Source organism: Periophthalmus magnuspinnatus, chromosome 9, assembly GCF_009829125.3.
Source record: "Periophthalmus magnuspinnatus isolate fPerMag1 chromosome 9, fPerMag1.2.pri, whole genome shotgun sequence".
NCBI classification, from domain to species: Eukaryota; Metazoa; Chordata; class Actinopteri; order Gobiiformes; family Gobiidae; genus Periophthalmus; species Periophthalmus magnuspinnatus.
Window position 1 is genome coordinate 18,411,518 of NC_047134.1, and position 13,746 is coordinate 18,425,263.

General features: G+C 42.7%; 1 protein-coding gene across 2 annotated transcripts in view; it reads left to right on the forward strand.

Annotated features, from left to right (window-relative positions):
- Window positions 1–13,746, forward strand: part of arvcfb (ARVCF delta catenin family member b) — a 242,411-nt gene that overhangs the window by 74,432 nt on the left and 154,233 nt on the right. Inside the window, exon 2 of one of the 2 annotated variants that reach the window (XM_055224504.1) lies at window positions 3,210–3,305. The exons of the other annotated variant lie outside the window; for it this stretch is intronic. The gene's annotated coding sequence lies outside the window, so the exon portion shown is untranslated. The remainder of the gene's footprint in view (window positions 1–3,209; window positions 3,306–13,746) is intronic. 2 annotated transcript variants of the gene reach the window in all.

Genomic DNA, 13,746 nt, shown 5'->3' on the forward strand with positions numbered 1-13,746 from the left:
TAAGGAGCTGTTTTGTTATTATTGATGTCTAGTGTCTGTGTGCTTCCTGTATTGTCTGACCTCTAATTCAGCTCCCGTCTGCGTGGGTTCATCTCCAAGGTTAAGAAGCATTAGCTCTGGGTGATTGTAGCATGACTCACCCGCATCTCTCTCCATCAATTATCCTCCCATTACTAGAGCAGCTTTCTGGCCCTGTGTTGTCTCAATGAAAATACTCGGCATTACTAGAGCGTTGCATCATGTAAAGGCCGATATAACGTCTGGTAATTATGACTTATCTGACACGTCAACAGCAACTACGAGACTAGGCTAAATACTAAATTTGAGTAATACTGTGTTCAAAAATCTTCTTTCTTGAGTACACGATTTGGCTATCTATCTGTTTACATGATTTTTATTATTGTTTTTTGTGTATCTCAATGAATTTCAAAGGGGACATATGCAAAAATGACTAAATTAGGTTTTAACCATAGAGTGTATATATATAAATGGACTTGATTAACCTGCTAGCCACATTCCAAATAGGAAATGATCATGGGTGCGCTTTCGTCTTGCACATTTTTTGTGTGCGTAAATCAGTACTTAATTTCAATCATTACAAACCCCATGCTTGGCCCCATTGCTAAGGGGTGCTAAATCCTTTTTTTCCATGGTTCATGCTTATTACTTTCAACAGACGGAGCTCTAACGCAAATCTAATTCATTAAAAGTAGGACCTTGCTGTGTGTTTTCCAATTATAGGTATTTTTTAAGTCCTTAAAAAACACGAACTACAAATGCCAAGATGACCAAAAGCTTGTTCTAGATTAAGAAAAGGCCACTATATTCCAGTTTTATCACTACACCCAAGTTGTTCTTAAGATTTTGCACTTTGCACAGGTATATTTTTACATTTTAATGCTCTGTTCTAGCTTAGTAAAGCCATCATGGAGCAGAAACTTTTGGCTGCTCTCCAACCATTTCTTCGTGTTAGCTAGTCTATAGTATGTGTGAAGGAAGATCTCACTTCTGGAGACATGTAAGGCCCTGTCCACTGCACAAGACTGGAGATAAGGTGATAAGTAATGCAGCCAGGCTTAGCTTCACCTTTGATGTAGAAACTAGGAATTCAAAGTGCTCAGAGCCGATCTGTCCTTGAAGTGAACACACCCGAAATTCCCCAGGAGAGCTGCGTATATTCTCATCCCGGTGCGCTAAACCTGCCGAGGAAGAGGTCGACTTAGTTTTTCCGACTCTGTGGGTGTCTTCAGATCACAGTTAATGAAACATCGCTGAAGCACATTGGCTCGCAGTCATAGAAGCATCTGGACATATTGGGATGGTAATGGTATATATGTAGAGCAGCAACGCAGAGTTCACGTTTCTGATTTGGGCTATGTAATTGAACTGGTTTTGGCTGGTTTGCTGCTCAAGTGTGAAACAGCTCAGGCATTACATTACTTAAGCGTGGTTGTTCCCAAGAGGAGGTACATAAAGTGTATCATGGGTCTGTAGAATAGTTCTGGTTAGAAAATAGACCACAGTTTTGTATTATTTTAGTTAAAAAATGGCAAAAGTTCATCTTGGTTTAGTTTCTGATTTTGGATTTCTATCTGTGTGTGTTGTTTTTGTTTTATTCCAGTTTACTTATAGTATACTTTATGTACTCTGGTAGTCTGACAAACCAACATCTTTTACTTTCTGAAATGCTTGCGGGTCAAGGATAGGCTCACAGCAAACCATTTCTCAGTTTTTGACAATGACAATCTAATTACAGCAGTTTATTTAACTGTGGCTGTGGTTACATGTCTGCCTTGTTTTTCTGTCCTCTGTTTTTCTTTCTTTTTTACTCGTAATTCATCATGTTTGCTTAGGCACAAACAGACCCTGCATTTCTCCGCTCTGGTCTGCCTGACTGTCACGCCCATTCAAATTTATAGACAAAAAAAAAAAACAGTTTCAAATTATATGTTTTAATACTGTAGAAAATGTTAACTTCAGCTTCACCATATCAAATCTACTTCCTACTCACATTTGTTTACACATTTGAAGCAAACTGCTGATGAAGTCATTTGAAACATTATTTCATTTATTTACTTTTAATCTTGCCAGGCTGTCAAAACACCACTTACAGAATGAGGCAATTTGTAGGAAAGCGTTACATGTGATTAAGTCTTTTGCATGTGAAGCTGGGCATGTTTGAAGGCTGGGTTTCATCATCTTCAAGGCTCATGTGTCTCTGCTGCCAGCGGTTTGTTTCCTCTCCATCAAAGGTTGGCTTGCGTGGCCCCGATTCATCCCACGGCACTGGGCATCAAAACCAATTTGCAGAGCAGTGCCGGACACAAGTCTCTTCCCTATCTGTATGTCTGTGATGTCTACATTTCACAAGCAGTCAGTGCTGTTGCGCAGGTCAGGTAGACATATGTTTAACTAGAAAAAGAGTATGAGTTTGATAGACCTGTCTGTTTTTGAAATGATGATAGATATTATTAACTCCATAAATGATTGTTCCATGTATCATTTATAAAAGTTGATGTCTACCAATGTACACTTTAAACTGATCCTTACGTTTTGCTTCTGGTGGTTGTTTAGTGAAGATATTATAAGACTATTGTGGAAAGTTTACCTACATTTGTCAATTTTAAGTAAATTTTCAGCTTTATGACAGGGAGAACATTAGGTCTATTGCAGGGGTGTGATTAGTTGCTCACTAACTATTAGATTCTGGGTTGTATTCTTGCACTTACCCTTGCATGATGTTGTTGTGTCCCTGGGAAAGACATTTACCCACGTGTTTTACCATCGCCAGTCACAGAATGCATTTGGTTGCAACAGAAATGAAATCTCATCTTAAAACTTCATTGTAAATTCCTCATGGTGCAGTACCACTACACCAGCAATATAGTTATATTATTTCGTTTGATTTTGACTTTTGTAAACAGCGTCTTCACAGTCTTTCATTTGCATCCATATTTGTAGTAATTTGCATATGAATTTGTCTTTTACATCAGATGCCCTTGCACATTATCACAGGGTTGTAACTGGCTAAACTTGCATGTGTTGCGTGCTTGGGTAAACAATAAAGCTACAGTACCTCCATGTGTTTGCAATTGTATACAGTGCGTGCCAACCCACAGCAATGCAACACTACATTACATAAGAGACCTATATTACCAGTGCATTGTCAGCAGGGTTTTTCATTTCCTTTGTTGTTTTTTTCATTGCAGTTCTCTCCCGGTGGACAGAACAGCCGCCCGGTCTCTCTCATAGCTGCTTCTGTCCTCAGTCTTCTCCTGGTCTGACGGCACCCACCGACATCAAAGGTACCCTCAGCCCCTCCCACTCACTGCGTGTGGCTCATCATTGCAGTAATTATGTTTGCCCACACTATTTCAATACTGGTGTCTTTACTCAAGGGAGCTGTACTTTGTAGCTAAAGCGTATTTTCTCTGTTTCAATATATTTTTCCCATTGAATGTACATTGAACTGAGTAATTTAACACACCATGCTTACTATTTGCACTTAAGTGATATTACTTTGAAGTAGCAGTATTATAAGGTAAGATGAGAAGTCTTTATTTGATGCACACTGGTGAAATTGCAGTTTATCAGCACTAAAGTACAAGAAGTATCATATGAATATTTACCTTCACATACTATTTACTGTTCAAGTTTGTAGTCTATGATATAGGAAATGCCGTTTAAGCAATTACTTCTTTACTTTTACTTCAGTAACAGTAATCTTGAGTACAATATTGTCTTTCAAACTTTTTTTCAAAGCTCAACTTTAGATAGCTAGACTCTTAAACCAGTCCTTTGTAACTTGAACACTAACTTGAACACCTGCAGCTGTTTGTCAATCTAAATTTAATCTCAATACCTTTTCTCCTCTTACCTCATTAAAGACTGCAGTACACCCACACAAACAGGTAGCTCATAATAACTCAAAGGAGAACTGAGGACACACTGAACAACACATTCACTCCCCACCACATTTTCAATTGTCTATATGTGCGTACAGAATATGCCGCTTATATCTTTGCTTTCACAAACATAAATAATTCACAATCTCACATGACACGGCAAAGCAATAGATTGAGAAGCTGAGCCTCTCCGTATCTTCTGATAGATTAACATAGCATTTGCATGTATTTTGCGTGCTTTTTCAGACAGAAATCCTCCACACAGGATGCTCTTCAAAGAAAGGCGTTGGATGTGAAATGCACAGTAAACAACAGATGTGTTTCAAGCTGTGAAAGTGATCAGCGGTGGACTTGTACACCTCTATAATCTTATTCTGGCTTTGCTCCGTGTGGTGTCACAGTGTGCAGAGATACTTAAATGTTAGTCACTTTCTGTGCAGAGTTTGCATATTTCTCCATGTGTCTGGGTGAGGTTCCTATATGGAATTGTTATCTCCACAAAAACAATCGGGCAACACCAACAGGCCAAAGTACAGGTCATATTTGTGGCTGTTCTAAGCAATAAAACCATCATGCAACAAAAATCTCCATGCAGAAAACCAGGTGGGGGACCCTCCTCTAGAAGATTGACATAGTGCTCCTTTAAATCAAATGACATAAGGTGGTGTGTTGAAATCCATAATAAATATTGCAGCTTGAATTCATTTAAACTGGCAGGTGTTTTATGTAGTATTAAATCTCCTGTTTATTCCACATCTCAAGATTTACCCTGACCTTGAGGCTATCTTAACAGCATAAAATATTAAGAGAAATTGCAACACTTATGTCATTATACGCAACTGTCCTCCCTCTCAGAAAAAGTTAAGACCTTATTTTTTTCCTCTTCAAATCCAATCGACTTTCATCTTCCCAACCAGTGTTTCCAAAGTGTTGCAAATCCTCCTTTTAGTTTATCTGGGAAGAAAACTGTCTCAGTGGAGCTGGAGCTGCCTAGTGCTGCAAAGTCAGAGCAATACCTATTTGTCTCTATAACTCAAAGTATTATCATTGACAGGGAAGGTAGATTGAACACTGGGGTTCAATTTCGGTGCGTATACCAGGCAAAGAGAGCGCAGGTGTTTTCTGCTCCCCGTGGACCAGCGGAGAGACGCATCCTCACTTGGGCATCAGATGGGTTTAGACGAAGAATTAATTTAAGATGCAATTATACACGCTACAGCAAGGGGTGAAATGGGAGACAAGGGGGGGCACAAGGACTCACCCCTGAGGAACTCCCTAATCAGATGAATGTCTCTAACTTAATACTGAGCACACTTAATTATGTGCATGTTTTAGTTCTCATCTGTTCACCTAGGCACGTTAGAATGAGAATCATTAGTCTGCAACACTCCCCGCATGGAGAAAGTCCTCATTGATGGTAAAAGGTTGGGATGATTTATGCAATGTCAATAAAATCTTTTCCAGTGATATGAAAGGAAATACCATGTACTATGTAACTTTTCTGGTTGGGGAGTCTGCTCCTTGGTTTTCTCCATGGAGATGTTATCAAATTATGGTTGCCAACAGCCCCTCCCTGAACCTCCACCTTAACGTGGTGGAGGGGTTTGAGTGCCCAAATGATCCTGGGAGCTATGTTGTCGGGGCTTCATGCCCCTGGTAGGGTCACCCATGGCAAACAGGTCCAGGGAGACGGGACAGACTAAGAGCGGTTCAGAAGCCCCTTATGAAAAGAGAAAGATCAAGGCTAGCTATGTCGCCCGGACCGGCGTTACCGGGGCCCCACCCTGGAGCCAGGCCTGGGGTGGGTGCTCGACAGCGAGCATCTGGTAGCCAGGCTTCTCCCCACGGGGCCCGGCTGGGCTCAGCCCGAAGGAGTGACGTGGGGCTGTCCTCATGTGGACCCACCACCCGCAAGAGGATCCATAAGGGGCTGGTGCATGGAGATCTGGGTGGCGGTCGAAGGCGGGAACCTCGACGACCGGATCTCCGGACATGGAGACTGGCTCTGGGGACATGGAATGTCACCTCGCTGGGGGGGAAGGAGCCTGAGCTTGTGCGGGAGGTTGAGCGTTACCGACTGGATACAGTCGGCCTCGTCTCCACGCACAGCTTGGGCTCTGGAACGCAACTCCTTGAGAGGGGCTGGACTCTCCATTTCTCTGGCGTTGCCCGCGGGGAGAGGCGGCGAGCTGGTGTGGGCTTGCTCATTGCCCCACAGCTCAGCCGCTTCGTGTTGGGGTTCACCCCGGTGAACAAGAGGGTCGCGTTCCTGCGCCTTCGGGTCGGGGACAGGTCTCTCACTGTTGTGTCGGCCTACGGGCCAAACAGCAGTGCAGAGTACCCGGCCTTCTTGGAGTCCCTGGGAGGGGCACTAGACAGTGCACCGACTGGGGACTCCATTGTTCTCCTGGGGGACTTCAACGCCCATGTGGGTAAGGACAGTGACACCTGGAGGGGCGTGATTGGGGAGACAGCCTCCCTGATCTGAACCCGAGCGGTGTTTTGTTATTGGACTTCTGTGCTAGTCACAGTTTGTCCATAACGAACACCATGTTCGAGCACAAGGATGTCCATCGGTGCACGTGGCACCAGGACACCCTAGGTCAGAGGTCGATGATCGACTTTGTTGTCGTGTCATCTGATCTCCGGCCGCGTGTCTTGGACACTTGGGTGAAGAGAGGGGCTGAGCTGTCAACCAATCACCACCTGGTGGTGAGTTGGATCCGCTGGCGGCGGAGGAAGCCGGACAGGCCTGGCAGGCCCAAGCGCATCGTGAGGGTCTGCTGGGAACGTCTGGCGGAGCCCTCTGTCAGAGGGGTCTTCAAATCACACGTCCGAGAGAACTTCTCCCTGATCCCGGGGGAGGCTGGGGACATGGACTCTGAGTGGGCCATGTTCTCCACCTCTATTGTCGATGCGGCCGCTCGTAACTGTGGTCGTAAGGTCTGCTGTGCTTGTCGCGGCGGCAATCCCCAAACCCGGTGGTGGACACCGGAAGTAAGGGATACCGTCAGGCTGAAGAAGGAGTTTGTTTGTTTGTTTGTTTATTATTTAATGAAGGGACAGAGCATATTAAGAACAGAGGCATGGGGAACGAATCCCACACCTGTAAATATGCAAGATTATAGCCAGTGCTAATTTTCATCCTTTGTCCCTTCCTAGAAAAAAACAAAACAAAAAACCCAGCCACACCATAGCTTATAAAAACAATAAGTACAAAATACAAACCCTCTTTCATATCTTAAAACTCATCCATAGACCACTGCCCTCAGATCACCAAGTGTGCAGTCTGCCAGTTTGATCATATTGTCATAACCTAATATGTTATGTTGTTTTAGAATTAAACAATGATGATATGACTTTGGTTTTTTGTCTAAAATTTTGAGGGCCTGTTTATAAACCGTTTCAACAGGTTTCAAAGTGGTCTTACATGCCGAAGTCCAGCTTGTCATACAGTACATCATATGAGGGACAATCATTGCTTTAAAGTATAGTTTAGAAGCATCCAGTGTTAAATTAGCTCTAATATGTCTAAAATTTGACAGATTAAATTTCATTTTGTTAACTATTTTTTTTTTAACATGCAGTTTGAAATTAAGTTTTGAGTCAATCATTACTCCAAGATATTTAAATTCATTAACAGTTTCAATTATTGTTCCATTTATCAATACAGGAGGATTATCATCATAAACGGCATTCTTAGAAAAGAACATACAAACCGTTTTAGATACATTCAATACTAGCTGTGACCTCTGTAACCATTCTGAAACCTTGTTCATGGCAGATGTTAGTTCCTGAGCTGCAAGAGTTTTATTTTTTGCATGAACATAAATAATTGCATCATCTGCATATAACTGACACTGTACATTGGATGGGCAACTGTGCGGAAAGTCATTAATGTAGAGGCAAAATAATAACGGAGATAGAGCTGAGCCTTGAGGAAGGCCAAGCTGGTTTTTCAGGTTGCAGATGCTGAGTTATTCACTCTAACAAATTGTCTTCTGTGTGTTAAATATAATTTCATCCATTGCACAGTGCTTGAGGATAGGTTGAGTCCAATAGAGCCTTGTTGGCTCGTGGGACTCCTGAGGCAGCCGATGAGTACAGGTGGGCCAAGCGTGCCGCGGCTCGTGCGGTCACAGAGGCAAAAACTCGAGGTTGGGAGGAGTTTGGGGAGGCCATGGAGGAGGACTATCGGACTATCGACGCCTCACGAGGGGGAAGCAGTGCTTCACCAACACTGTTTACAGTGTTGGTGAAGCGGGTGGAGAGCTGCTGATGTTGTCGGGCGGTGGAAGGAATACTTTGAGGATCTCCTCAATCCCACCGTCACGTCTTCCGAGGAGGAAGCAGAGACTGGGGACCCGCAGGCGGACTCAATCATCACCCTTGCTGAAGTCACCGAGGTGGTTGGCAAGTTCCTCGGTGGCAAGGCTCCGGGGGTGGACGAGATCCGTCCCGAGTACCTCAAGTCTCTGGATGTTGTGGGACTGTCTTGGCTGACACGTCTCTGCAACATCGCGTAGCGGTCGGGGACAGTACCTCTGGACTGGCAGACCTGGGTGGTGGTCCCTCTGTATAAGAAGGAGGACCAAAGGGTGTGTTCCAATTACAGGGGAATCACACTCCTCAGCCTTCCCGGTAATGTCTATTCCAGGGTACTGGAGAGGAGAATCCGATCCTCAGATTCAGGAGGAGCAGTGTGGTTTTTGTCCTGGTCGTGGAACACTGGACCAGCTCTATACTCTCCATCGGGTCCTCGAGGGTTCATGGGAGTTTGCCCAACCAGTCCACATGTGTTTTGTGGATCTGGAGAAGGCATTCGACCGTGTCCCTCGTGGTGTCCTTTGGGGGGTGCTCTGGGAGTATGGGGTCCGGGGCTCTTTGCTAAGGGCTGTCTGGTCCCTGTATGACTGTAGCAGGAGCTGTGTTCGCATTGCCGGCAGTAAGTCAGACCTGTTCCTGGTGCATGTTGGACTCCGCCAGGGCTGCCCTTTGTCACCGGTTATGTTCATTATATTTATGGACAGAATTTCTAGGCGCAGCCAGGGGCCGGAGGGGGTCTAGTTTGGGAACCACAGGATTTCATCTCTGCTGTTTGCGGATGATGTTGTCCTGATGGCTTTTTCGAGGCAGGACCTGCAGCAGGCACTGGGGCGGTTTGCAGCCGAGTGTGAAGTGGCTGGGATGAGAATCAGCTCCTCCAAATCTGAGGCCATGGTTCTCGACCGGAAAAGGGTGGTTTGCCCTCTCCGGGTGGGTGGTGAGTGTCTGCCTCAAGTGGAGGAGTTCAAGTATCTCGGGGTCTTGTTCACGAGTGAGGGAAGGATGGAGCGTGAGATTGACAGGCGGATCGGTGCAGCGTCTGCAGTGATGCGGTCGCTGTATCGGTCCATTGTGGTAAAGAAGGAGCTGAGCCCAAAGGCAAAGCTCTCGATTTACCAGTCAATCTACGCTCCTACCTCACCTATGGTCATGAGCTCTGGGTAATGACCGAAAGGACAAGATCGCGGATACAAGCGGCCGAAATGGGTTTCCTCCGCAGGGTGGCTGGGCGCACCCTTAGAAATAGGGTGAGGAGCTCAGTCACACGGGAGGAGCTCGGAGTAGAGCCACTGCTCCTACACGTCGAGAGGAGCCAGTTGAGGTGGCTTGGGCATCTGCTCAGGATGACTCCTGGACGCCTCCCTAGGGAGGTGTTCTGGGCATGTCCCACTGGGAGGACACCCCCGGGAAGATCTAGGACACGCTGGAGGGACTATGTCTCTCAGCTGGCCTGGGAACGCCTTGGGGTCCCACCGGAGGAGCTGGAGGACGTGTCCGGGGTGAGGGAAGTCTGGGATTCCCTGCTTAGACTGCTGCCCCCCCGCGACCCGGCCCCGGATAAGCGGGAGAAAATGGATGGATGGATGGATGGTTGCCAACAGTATTGAAAATCAGATGCTAATGGATACTAAAACTAATATCAAAACTAGATACTCATTAGAGCAGGTGTCGATATTAAAAAAGTCACATTCACAGGACAGAAATGAACCTTTCTTGAACAGCTTTAGAATAATCACAGACTAGTATATGCATGATCCATTATGGAAAATACCTGGATGAATGAGGGATTACATGGCCACAGGGGAATATAAAAGAAAGTATTACCATTTAATGTTGAAAATCACATTATTTTGTCTAAATAAACAGTGTTTTTTATCATCATTGTTGCATCGGAATCTGTATTGAGTCTACTCTAGTCTTAGTATCAAAATCGAGTTTAAAATTTTAATATTGTGATGACACTAATAGCCATAATTATTCATTTTTAAAGGCATATCTTATTTTGTTTTAGCTCTAGCTTCTCACAGACACATTGTTAACTTTTCGGTAGTCTTTGTGTGCTTGGTGACGGTTTGCAAATCTTGTAGATCTGTAGAATTTCCATCCCGGGTCTGTACAGTGCAACTTTCCTAGTTATTCAAGATTAAATAACGACCGGATGAAAAATGCACACAAAGAAATGAAGTAGGCTTTATATGGGCGATATAGAATGTATATTGTAGCATATTGGACCAGTACCTCTTCTACTGCAGATTTCTCTCTCTTTCATGAGTGAGTGAGTGAGTGCATTTCAAAGCTGTTCAGGAAGCTATTTTTACACATGAACAGGTATGAAAGTTTCTCAAGGAAACTATTTTACGCTTACTCAAGCTACTTTTTTCTGTAAGATGAGGTAGATTCAGTTTTTCCTATGGTCTAAGAGAGAACTCATAGTCACAAATAATATTACAGGAAATTGTTTTAATAAATACTTTACTTACATGTAGGCTAAGAGTGAGATTTAGAGCAAGCCATATGAGCTTTACCTTTAGATATGTGTTTATGTCTTAAAAGATGTAAGATTTAGATTGGAAATTCCCTAAACATGAGCTGACCGTATCCCCAGATATAAGCAACACGTCCAAATCAATGACAGCTCTTACTAGTAACAATTCCAATGCTAATTTATTTTTAATCACAAAAACATTGGACACGATGCAACTTGTTTATGCTATAATTTTGTTTTGTTTCTCAAGCCAATTATCCAATTATACAAAGCAGAATGAGCCTCATGAGTGTTTCACTTGTGTTGCTATAGTTTTAGTGTTGAAATTCAGTTGATCTAAACCTAAAAGATTTCTCTCAGATCTGAATGGCCACTACCTAAACCCCAGCACCTACAGCCAATCATTAATCAGTGCTAATGCAGCCTCTTCAGCTCAGTGAGTGAATTCTGGAGGTTCTGAGATTTCACCTGAGGCATCGTCCATATACTAAGAATAAGAAAAAATGCATATGTGTGCTTTATATGCATGTTAAACACTGCCAACCCAGATTCGGTTGCGACTGTAGCCTTTTTCACAGGTTACACACAGTTTTTAAATAGTATAAAACACATTATGTAATTTGTTTTTACAATATTAAAATCACTATTACACGTACTGCATTGCATTTCTTGTATATGATTACTGGGGCGTGTGTAATTGAGTATATGGGGTTAAAGTGTTAGACCTTGGCCGTGTTCCTCTCTCCTCTGACCGACCCCATTACCAAACATCTGCTGGACCTCAGCTGTAGTTTTGGCATAGGGGGGTTTTCTTCAGCTGTCCCGCTCTGTGCAGTGGAGGCTATTTTGGGAAAGCCCAGAAGTTGCAGTTTAATCACAAGCCGTGGGGTGTAGCGTTCATACTCTCCATATTACTGCTATTACTATGAGGAAGTGTCGGCCTGTCTGCCCTTGAACCCATGGGGAGTGTGAGTCATTATGGTTTGTCATCGGGAATGTCCAATCAGCACGGCTCTTCCTTCAGTGCGAGTGCGGCAGTTATCTCAAGCATTCGGCATATTCCAAAATAGACATGACTGCTATATATACAAGCTCGGTTTCCAAAGCAATGTTTCCATTTTGAATAAATTACCAGCTGCAAACACATGCCAGGCAACCGCACTTGAGATGCCGCAGTTTCATGTCTCAAACAGTTTGGTCTTGTCATGTATAAAGTAGCTCTAAGCTTGTAAATAGTACTGTCACGAGAATAAGAATAGTAATCAATTTATCAGTCAAGTTCGTTAAACAATATCTAATTTTAGTGTTGTGGCTAAAAAACAAAAAAAAAAAAAAACTCAAGTCCTTAATTTTCTTTCATTCCCACTGTCTAATAGACCAGTTTACATTTACTTCATGATTATTAACTAACCAATTTTTTATTTTTTTATTTTTTTTACATCTCTACTTCAAATGAATGACCAATTTTTTTATCACGTGTACCTTTTCTTACAATATTTGGGAACTTTTTGTTGTTGTAGTATTTAAGCCAGAGTGTTAAAATAAGCCATAAAATAAGCCATTACTTATGTTAGATGGCTACAATAATATTTAATTGTGCTAGTATTACTGCTTAAGTTTAATTTATGATTTAATTTATGATTTATTATTTTTTTATGTCACAATATGTCAATATGTCACATTTCATAATTGGTATGTGACATATTGATAAAAAGTACAGGCCAGTATTTGTGATTGAATTCATTCTAATTTTTGCTATTTTCTTATCTGTTATAATGTTGTTTCCTCATCACAAACATACTTGGAGTTGTGTTATTTTCATTCACACATGTTTAACACACAAACCTTGCATATTTAGGCTGAGTTCTTCTCTCAAACTGAAAACACTCTGTTCCACCTTGTGATGTCACGTGGTAATACAGGAAGTGCTCCACTTTGTTTTTAATCTCCATACACCTTCACTTAGATCATTTTTGACCTGGAATTGCCAACCTCCACTGAACTAAAGGTAAAGGGTTTCTGTAACGTGAAAACTACCACTTCATGACATCACGAGGTGGAATACAGCATTTTGAGCTTTGGACATGTAGACAGGCTAATAATAAAGTGTTACTTAAATGTGTGAATTAAACAAAACACATCTCCAGGTATGTTTTTGATGAGGTAACATGATTTAAAGCTCACAAGAGTCAATTTTACATAAAATGGAACCTTTAAACAAAAGTCACTACTCAAAGTTGTTGTTACTTTTTGAAAATATTGGTTAAATGCCTTATAATAACTTTGAAACTTTGTTGTAATGACGTTTAAAGAGGTGTACCTTAAAGAGGCAGGCGGAAATCAGTACCTCAATTTTCTGACTAGTACTCCAAATTAATTACGCATGAACTGGATGTGTCCTTTGTTTAAAAACTCAAAAGAGAAAAAAACCCAAAAAACACACCATATACCTCAAAAACACACAGAACTGAGAGCTGGAATTTCAACTCCTCTCCCAAAGATTGTGCACGCTCTGAGAGAAAAACCAGAAAAGAGTAAGAATCACATCGGAAACACTCCAGATAAATAAATAATCAGCATGCAACTACATCAAACATCTGTTGTGTGCTTCAAAGGGAATAAGATTCGCTCACACTCATCATATGCCCTATAGTGAAGAATACACTGTGTTTATGCTGCTCCGACTGTGCCCTGCCTGTCTGTAACCCAAGCTGTTTGACATGCGAGCGGGTGCGTATCCATTGATCACCCCTCGCCCGGCCGCAGCACCCCTCTTCAATCCTGCCTCAGTCTCATCACTCAGAAATTTCCCACAATGCTTTGATGTAACGTAGTGTCTGAGTCAATGGTATGCATTTTTAGTAAGTGCCTGGTGGTTGAGTTATTATGAAGGGAGCAATGCTGTCTGTTTTTATGGTCTTGCAATTTCCATAACGATACAATGTGTAGTGTGCAGTCGATTGGAGATTATTGGGAATAAATTGGATTTCAATTTTCAGTACAAAAACGATAAGTGTTTTGTATTCATAA